A 10522-nucleotide genomic window follows, 5' to 3' on the forward strand; every position below is an offset into this window, starting at 1 on the left:
AGAAGGCTTTGTTGTGACCTGTACTAATTGGGCCGTTTTGTTCAATGTGTTTGACCATAAGCCAACATTTCTTGGAGTAATAATGGCAAAGCAAAGTTGTTCAAATAAAAAATAGGGTTTCCAATTGTAATTTTTAAAAGTGTAATTGACAATTGAAGTAGATTTGGAATGAAACTTGCATAAAGCTGTGTGTAACCAGACGTGTGCACAGCTCTTCCCGGAAAGCCATTTGGGTGTTGTCGGAGTTGAGTGCTCACTGAAGGTGTCATGTTGTGAAGATTACGTGCTTTTTGGAGGAAGATTTAGTAGATTTGGATTTTGAGGACTCAAGAGATTATGTCCTGGCCTGATCTCTCTCCCTCATCCCTTTGCCTCATCAAATTACTTTCCATTTGTACATGAGTAGAATCCCATATGGCCTGTAACATCTGAGGTCTTGTACAAACACCTCTGATTCATACTCAGATACATGGGGCTTTGACCTTTCTGATAAAGGATTACAGAGAGCATTTTGTTTTATCATCACATTTTCATTTCTCTCACATAGCCTTGCTTATGTTTGTATTCATTCATTCTTTCTCAACAAACATATGTTGAACATCTTCTCTGTCACAGGTGCTGTGTTGGATCCTGGGCTGTAGGGATGAAAAGCACAGTCTTTGCTCTGGAGGAGTTTATGGTAAAGGAGAGAAACAAGGAAACAAATAATTATAATCCATAGACAAGAGTAAGCTCAGGGAGCATTCCTGCTGTGATTGTGGCTTCTGGAGTATGGTTGCAATTTGTTTCCGAGATCCCCTTTAATTAAATGGCAAAATGTAAACTAAACGTATACTCATTCATGGGCATTCAAACCAGTGGTAGCATGATGAGTAAGACAGCACAGCGCTGTCAGAACAGCTAGTTTTGGGTTCTTTTTCTGCCCTTTACAAGCTATGTAAGTCTGGGCAAGTCACTGAACTGTTCTGTCTCCATTACTTTAAAGACCAAAATAAAAAAACAATATAAATAAAAGTTCTTTGTGAAATGAAAAACACTATATACACTTAAAAGAATTTTTTTAGGGGAAAAAAAAAGCAGTTTGCCACATGTACACACACACACACACACACACTCACACACTGAAGAATAATAAGCACAACTTTTACTTTGTCCCCATTTTTTTTTTTTTTTACCTGAAAAGACAATCTTTTTTCCTCTGATTTTTTTAATCAGGTTCTTTGCTCCTCGGGGAGCCTGCTTCCTCCTCTCTCTCTGCCTGCCTCTCTGCCTACTTGTGATCTCTGTCTGTCAAATGGATAAATAAAATCTTAAAAAATAAAATAAAATAAAATTTAGGATCATACTTTAAACTCTCCCTACCCAAATCTCCAATTGTACCTAGTTGGTAGATTTTATATATTATTTCCTCTCTGTCTTATGGGTTACATTCTGTGTAACCTACCACCACCCCTGACATAATCTTTCCTGCAATCCTTCCTTCCTTTATGTGTCATTACTTTTCTCCAGGATTATTGGGATGGCTCAACTTGACAAACATCTTGCCTCAACACCACTGTTTATCCTTCATTTGCTAATTAATTTGCCCATATCTCAGATTGACCACAGCCTTTCTTTGCTTTAAAGCCTACTGTTTACAGAGAGAAATTTGCCCAATTGACCAAGTATTTTGAGGCTAGCACAGTACATCTCTATTTGCCATTCCAGGTACTTACATAATCTGAATACAACAGTCTCATGAGGGAGATAATAATATCTCTTTTCTGGGTACAGAAAGGTTCAGACAGATCAAGAAATTTGATCACATAGTAAGTGGAAGAGTTGGAATTTGAGTTGAAATTTTACTATAAAACCTATTTTCTTACCTAAATATGCTTGTTTTCCTTTATTACATGAACATTGAACTGCCCCCATACAAAATGCTGCATTAGTTTTACTCGTTATTTTCCCAAGGAGACACACGAAAGGACAAAGCAAGTTTCCAGCATTGGAACACTTTTGGTCTTATGAGTATTCTGAAGGTATAACACCCATGCAATCTTTCTGAAAATCGTTTTTCAAGGATTTACTTCAAGAAAATAAAAAATTAGTTCACAGTTTAGAAGAAACAGTAACTTATGGGTCAGAACCCTTTTGTTTGATGAAAAAGAGATGTCAGCTGCGGCTGGTTCCAGATATTCAAACAATGTCATTAGGTCCTGCTTTCTCTTTCTCTTTCAGTAGTGCTTGTCTGCATGTTGGTATCACTCTCAGTAAGTCTTCTCCTCTGGGTGACTTTCATTAGCTATCATCCTTCAAGGTTAAAGATAAAAGAATTTCTCTTCTGAATTGTAAACAAGTTCTTGGGCCTGATTCTTATTGGTCCAGATTGGGTCATGTGACCATCACTGGCCCTTCCTCCTTTAATTTGGCTAGCAATCCTCTGCCAGGCCAATGTAGAGTCATGTGATTGTCTTAATAGTGGGTAGGCAGAGACAGAATCAGGTTCATCCAAAGCAAGTGGACTGAGTGTGGGAGTCAAGAGGGAGTCCCCAGAGGAAAGAGGTTCTGTTAACAGAGGAAGGGGGAATAGATCCAGAAGTCAGAAACAGTGATGTCCTCTACCAGCAATGAACCAATAAACAAGGAAAATTGTTAGTTGAGATCAAATCATCACTGATAATGTAGTATTTGATGCAATCACTAAACATTAATGTACTAATAATTTGCAAATAAAATTTGAACACACATTTGAGGCTCAGTAAAGATTTGTTGAATGAATGAGTGAGGCGTTAGGAAGTTTGAGATAGAGTGGACTGGGGAAAGAGAAGCAAGAGCATTCTAAATTCTTTGTCTTGTTAAGGAGAAAGGTTATAGTTACTGATTAATCTTGGTGTTGACAGGATTATATACGGTGAAGTGTGTTTACTAAGCATTCAAGAATAATCACTATTGAAAAAGGAAAAAAGATACGAATTTCTAAACTGGATTACTAAGGGGGGGCACAAAGAAAATTTGGTCGATCCAGCAAAAATCTGGTTGTGAAAGGAAAAGAAATAATGCATTTAATACCCATGATTTGAATGTGTTAAATCCTATTATTAAAAGTAAAGATTTTTCTGTTGAGATGAAAATCAAATTTTATGTTGTTTAAAGAAGATAGCCGTGACAACACACAATAAAGGGATGGACGAAGAAAAGCTAGGTAAGTGGTAAAGTAGAGGGCAAGAATCAAAAAACTAAATAGGATTCAAAGCAAAAAAAGTTAAAGGGACGCCTGGGCTGTCTTACAAGTGGTACAACTAATATAATAGCATGCCTGTCTCAAGGGCTAACTATGAGGATTCCAATCCTTTGAGACAAGCATGCGATTACATCTTCATTTTATTTTATTTTATTTTATTTTTTTAAAGATTTTTATTTATTTATTTGACAGACAGAGATCACAAGTAGGCAGAGAGGCAGGCAGAGAGAGAGGAAGGGAAGCAGGCTTCCCGCTGAGCAGAGAGCCGAATGTGGGGCTCGATCCCAAGACCCTGGGATCATGACTTGAGCTGAAGGCAGAGGCTTCAACCCACTGAGCCACCTAGGTGCCCCCATCTTCATTTTACAGACAGAGAAACCGAGGCATGAAAGAGTTAAGTAAGTTGCCTGAGGTCACCCAGCTAAGTAAATGGCAGAACTGCTTTTTGGCCTCACAGCCCATGTTCTTAACTCTTATGCTCTAAATGCACACACATGTATAGACTTTTGTACCTTATAGTAAAAAATAGCTGGGCTCTTCGTATTTGGTTCCCGTCTTCTTCCTGGGCTTCTAGGAAGACGACTTGACATCTGTCTTGCGGTAAGGAGGGGCATGGTGATTAGTTGTAGCCAATGAAAGGAGAGCAGAAATGACAAGTGTCATTTCTGGGCCAAAGCATTTAAAAGCTGGCATGCCACCTCACAACTCTTTCCTCTCTGGTGACAGCCGTAGACAGATGGTGGAGGCACAAGATGGAAGTTACCCGAATCCCTAACGGCCCACCCAGAGAAGCACATGGAGGGGAGCTGCCCTGCAGAGTCTCCCAGTGGGTGTTGGACTTAGAGTGAGAGAGAAATAAACCTTTATCGTCTCAACATAATAAAGGGATAACTTGTTCCTGCAGGATCGCTTACCCTGATTAGTATGTGCCCCCAAATGAAGAATTCACAGTCTTTTCAAATGTAATAGAGTATCCATAATATTAGATAATGTAATGAGCCACAAAGAACATCCTTACAAATTTCCCTAAGCAGAAATCACACGGGCACATTCTCTGACTCTAGTGCTCTAGTGTAATAAAGGAAATAATAAGGGAGAAACTAAAAGAACATAACTGGAAATAATAAGGGAGAAACTAAAAGAACTAAAGAACTAAAAGAAACTAAAAGAACATAACGAAATAATAACGGAGAAACTAAAAGAACATAACATAATGGAAACCTTTCAATAATGGATAATTTTCTAGGAGAATGTTCAATACTAAAATTACCTCAGAAGGAAGTAGAGAACCTTAAAAGACTAAGAATATTCACATTGGAAAGGTAGTAAAAAAAAAAAAACCTTGTTTTTTTTTTACCCTTGTCTCTGTCTCAAGGCAACAGAAAATGGTGGGAAATTTCTAAGTTAATTTTACAGAGATAACAAAACCCTGTTAACAGAGTTGGTTAAGAACAGTCATACAACAAGAAAACTACAGGCCAGTTTTTCTATTAATATGGATGCAAAAATTATAGACAAAATATCAGCAAATAGAAGTTAGCACCATATTAACATATATAAAAATATACATATGAAAAACATCATGACCAAAGTGAGTTTATCTTACAAATATTTAACATTAGGAAATCTTTTAATAGATTAATAGATTTAAAAAAAGACGAGCTATGTCATCATATCAGTGAGTGCCAATAATTCACTTGATAAAATTTAACATCTATTTCTGAGAAAAATCCCTCTGTAGTCTGAAATAAAAGAAAACATGATACCTATAGCAAATATGATTCTTAATTAAAACATTGGAAATATTGCCATTAAAGCCTGGAACAAAACATTAAGCATTATTATTAAGCATTGTTCTGACAACCCTACCTAATACAGTAGGATGAAAAACAGATACAAGGTATGAATATTAAAAAGAAAAGATTAAAAATACTATTATTTTTATACAGTTTGTTTTTCATTAATCTTTTTTTTTTACAAATAAAGCACAGAAACAGAAAACTGCATAAAACCAATGTGCATCTTATTGAATTATTTAAAAGCAAATACTCCCATATCCATCACCTAGTTCATGAAATAGAACTTTGCCAGTCAGCCAGAAGTCTGTCTATATGCCTTCCCCCAAAACAAACCACCATGCTGACTTTTATGATGATCACTTATTTGAAAAGTGCTGTTTTTTTCCAGGTGCCTTTTCAGAGGATATGATTGTGTACCGGTGACCTATTAGAATGGGTGAGCCTTGTGATGGGTATCAAGGAGAGCACGGATTGCATGGGGGACTGGGTTTTATATGCAAACAATGAATCATGGAACACTACTACATCAAAAACTAATGATGTACTGTATGCTGACTAACATAACACAATAAAAAAAGAACTAATGAGATCAGTAGGATGGACTTCGCTCCTATAATTATTCTCCCACTTTCTAAAATCATCTATTTCTTCTGCCCTACTAGATCCTTTTTTCTTTGTATTTCCTATCTTTTTTCTTTTTTTTTTTTTTTTTGTATTTCCTATCTTAACAACAACCAAAAATCGCCCCCGTTATCCCACATTCCCCTCCAGCTGCAAGCACATTGTTTCTGCTCCTCTACAACAAAACTTCTCTGAAAGAGTTGGCTCTGGCCTGATCTCACCTCTGCTCATGTAGACTGGATTCCCCTGTCCCACACCACTGACAACTGCCCTTTTCAGGGATCCCAGTGACTTCCCTGTTGCTGAATCCAGGTTATAGTTCTGTCCTTCACTTGAAGTAGCATTAAAGGCAACAGACAGTTCTTTCCTTTTTTTCTTTCTTTCTCTTTTTAAGTTCTTTTCTTTTTTAAGACACTTTCTCCTCTTGGCTCTCGGATACCATGTTCACCTGCGTTTTCTCCCTCCCTGGTGTCATCTCTTTAGCCTCCTTGTCCTTCTCTTCTTAGCTTCTGAACATTGGCATACCCCAGGGCCCAATTTTGGGCCTCTTTCTTATCTCTTGATACATTTTCTCCCTAGGAAATTTCACCTAGCCCTGTGATTTTATGCACTGTCTTTATGTATGATCATTATACCAATGACTTCTACATTTATTTCTCTGTCCATGATCTCTTTGTGAATTTTAGACTCCCATCGCTTCATGCCTACATGACATTTTCATCTGGATAGCAAGGGGGCATATCAAACCTAGTACGTCCAAAACAAGCCTTAATTTTCTCCACCTTACCAAACCTGCTCCCCCTCCACCATCTGCATCTCAGTAAGTGCAACCATAATCTACCAGCTGCCAAGTAAAGAGCCTATAAATTATCCTTGAAACTCAGTTTCCCTAACTAGTCCTCCACCTCCGCCATCAGCTGATCCTGTTGACTCCACCTGTGAAGGACATCCTTGGTTGTAGGTTCTTCATTCTCTTCAGCTGCACTCTGCTCATACCCAGCATCTTATCTCAGCTGGATCCCTTCGGTAGCCTTTCAGCCAGTCTCCCTGCTTCCACTCCTGACTTCTTCTTCTTTTTTTTTTTTTTTAAGATTTTATTTATTTGACAGACAGAGATCACAAGTAGGCAGAGAGGCAGGCAGAGGGGGCGGGGGGTGGGAAGCAGGCTCCCTGCTGAACAGAGAGCCCAATGCAGGGCTCCATCCCAGGAAACTGGGATCATGACCTGAGTCAAAGGCAGAGGCTTTAACCCACTGAGCGACCCAGGCACCCCATTTCACTCCTAACTTCTTGAACCCTGCACCAATAACTAATCTCCCCCTGTCCACCTAAGAACTGGAACGAGGGAGAAGGCAGTGACCAGGGGCTCCTTTAAACTCCAGCACAAAAGATTGATTTGACTTTAAAAAACAAAACCATTGTAAGGTATAAGATATCTGAAATGACCTTAAAGACATATGAAAGGCTTGGGTGGTGGTGATGCATAAATAGTTACCATCCATAATATCTGGAGAGCTCCTACTTATCAACAAGAAAAAAATAGTCCATTAAAGAATGAGCAGTGACAGGAAATTCACAAGTGAACAGATGTCTGAAAAGATGCTCAGCTCTGCTAATAATGACAAAAATGCTAGTTAAAAATTAGATATTTGTCTAAATATCTCAGATTATCGAAATTAAAATGAATAGCATCCACCGTTGGTTGGGGTGAGGATGTTGTTTTATATTCTTGAAAGTAGGAATGGAAGTTGGTATCATCTTTCTGGAAGGCAGTCTGGCAGTATTGCACAAATGGGAATGAGTTCTACAGAAATGCCAGACTGCACATATGCAGAAAACATAGCTTCTATAATTCAGTTGTCATGAGTTGAAAAGATGTATCAAGAGATTACTATGTGCCAGGCACTGGGATAGCCAATGGAGATTTATTAAAAAAAAAAAAACAAAAACCAACAACAATAACAATTTTTGCCTTGTGAGAGATATAAGTGAAGCCACACAACTACCTGGGTAATAACTTGCTGTAAGTGCTCTAGGGTAAAAGGGCGGGGTATGAGGAAGGGGCAAATGGGGAACCTAACTTAGACTGAGGGATAGTTTACTTCAGGGAAGAAATTGACCCTGAAGTGAAAATCTAAATAAAGGATGGGAAAAGATAATCAGGTGAGGAGACAGAGTTGGCCTGTGAGGGTGGAGATCTTTAGGGTAAGCATGTGGGAAGGGCCTGAAGTGGGAAGGAGCTTTGCAGAGAAGTCTAGAACACAATGGTGGATGGAATGCAGTCAAGGAAGGGAGAGTGATAGGGTAACAAGCTAGAGAGGTGCGTTAGGGCCAGATTGAATGTCTTTGAAGTTGATGAAAAAGACTTTAAAAGTTCATCCCCGGGCTCTCAGCCTGCGGATGCCGCTGAGTAAGGATGGTTAGAATCTTCCCTCCCACTGCTGTCATGTCTAAGCCAGAGTCTCCCAAAGAGCCTGAAAAGCTGTGGAAGTGCTTCATCAGAAGTTTGAGCTTTGAAACAACCAGCACACATCTGAGGAGCCATTTTGAGCAATGGAGAACGCCTGCAGGCTGTGTGAATATGAGAGATCCAAACACCAAACCCTCCAGAGGCTTTGGATTTGTCACCTCTGCTCCTGTGGAGGAGGTGGTTGCAGCCATGAATGCAAGGCCACACAAGGCCACACAAGAGTGTGGAACCAAAGAGGGCTATCTTAATATTCTCCAAGACCTGGTGCCCACTTAACTGTGAGAAAGATTTTTGTTGGTGGCATTAAGAAGACACTGAAGTACATCATCTAAGAGATTATTTTGAACAGTAGGGGAAATTTGAAGTGATTGAAATCACAATTGATGGAAGCAGTGGCAGAAAGAAAGGCTTTGCTTTTGTAACATTTGATGACCATGACTTTGTAGACAAGATCGTCATTCAAAATTCCCATACTGTGAATGGCCACCACTGTGAAGTAAGGAGAGTCCTAACTAAGCAAGAGATTAGTGCTTCCTCCACCCAAAGAGGCTGAAGTGGTTCTGGAAACTTTGGTGGAGGTCATGGAGGTGGTTTTAGTTGGAATGACAACTTTGGTGGTGGAAGGAATTTCAGTGGGTGGCGGTTGAGGTGGGGGTGGATATGGGGCACTGGGGATGGCTGTAATGGATTTGGTGATGATGGAAACAGCTTTGGAGATGGCAGAAACTGTAATGATTATGGCAACTACAACAATCAATCTTCAAAGTTTGGACCCTTGAAATGAGGAAATTTTGGAGCAGAAGCTCTGGGCCCTGTGGTGGTGGAGGCCAATACTTTGCCAAACCATGAAATCAAGGTGGCAGTGGTGGTTCCAGCAGCAGCAGCAGCAGGAGAGACAGCGGTGACAGGAGGTTTTCATTGCTGCCAGGAAACAGTGTAGCAGAGAGGAGAGCCCGAGAAGGAACAGGGAAACTATGGGTTACAACGTATTTGTCAACTTGGCAGAGCAGAGTGGGGGCAGGGCTGAGCTGCTACAAAGAAGGCATGTTTTAGAAAACCCCCAAGTGTCTGGGTAAAAAACTTGAGGCCTGTGTTTGTGACTAATTGTATAGCAGGTTATTTTAGTTTCTATTCTGTGGAAAATGTACAGCATTCCAACAAAGGGTTTTAATGTAGATTTTTTTTTTTTGCACCCATGCTGTTGATTGCTGAATGTAATAGTCTGATCATTTAGATGTGTCTTTTAAAAAAATAATAAGTAAACTTCATCCTTTGAATAATGGGGAGCCATTTTATGGTTATAGTCGGTGTAGTGACGTAACTGTTGTTTGCATTTGTAAAGTGCAGCAAAAATGATTGTGTAGACTCAATAGTAGTTCTTGGTGTAGTTTAAAAATGAGAATGGAGGAAGAAAAAGGAGAACCAGTGAAGAGATAATGGCAGTATTTCAGAGACAAGATGGTGGTGGATTGGACTGGCATAGTGGCAGAGGAGATAGAGAGGAGTATATGAATGAGTTCAAGTATATATTAGAGGTAGAAGAGATCAAATTTAGTCATTTGTGGGATGAAGGAGATGAAAAAGAAGCATAAGCAGGAAGAAAAGAGACTTGAGGCAGTCAGGGAGATCATTTACCTTTTTGTATTGATATGAAATTCATATAACATAAAATTAACCATTTAAAACTGAGCAATGCATTTAGTACTTTGACAATCTTGTGTAACCACTATCTCCATCATCCCAAAATAAAACCCTGTACCCACTAAATGGTTGCTCCTTATCTCCCCCTCTCTGCCTTTGGCAGCCACCACACTGCATTCTGCTTCTATGGATTTACCTATTCTGGATATTTTCTATGAATTGAATCATACAATAGTGTGACATTTCGTGTCTGTCTTTCAGGTCGCATAACGTTTTCCAGGCTCATTCAGGTTGTAGCATGTATTTGTACTTCCCTGTTTGTTTGTTTTTTTTAGATTTTATTTATTTATTTGACAGAGAGAGATCACAAGTAGGCAGAGAGGCAGGCAGAGAGAGAGGGGGAAGCAGGCTCCCTGTTGAGCAGAGAGCCCAATTTGGGGCTAGATCCCAGGACTCTGAGATCATGACCTGAGCCAAAGGCAGAGGCTTAACCCACTGATCCACCTAGGCGCCCCAGTACTTCCCTGTTTTTTATGGTGGGACAGTATTTCATTGTATGTATATACCGCAGTTTGTTTATCCATTTATCCATTTACAGACATTTGGATGGACTTTTGTGTCTATCCTTCAGCTATTGTGATTAGTGCTGCTGTGAACATTGGTGTATAAGGATTTGCTTAGATTCTGTTTTCATTTCTTTTGAGTGTATACCTAGGTGTGGAATTACCAGGTCATGTGTTAATTCTTTGTTTAGCTTTTTGAGGAACC

Source organism: Martes martes, assembly GCF_963455335.1.
Source record: "Martes martes genome assembly, chromosome: 10".
Lineage (NCBI taxonomy): Eukaryota > Metazoa > Chordata > Mammalia > Carnivora > Mustelidae > Martes > Martes martes.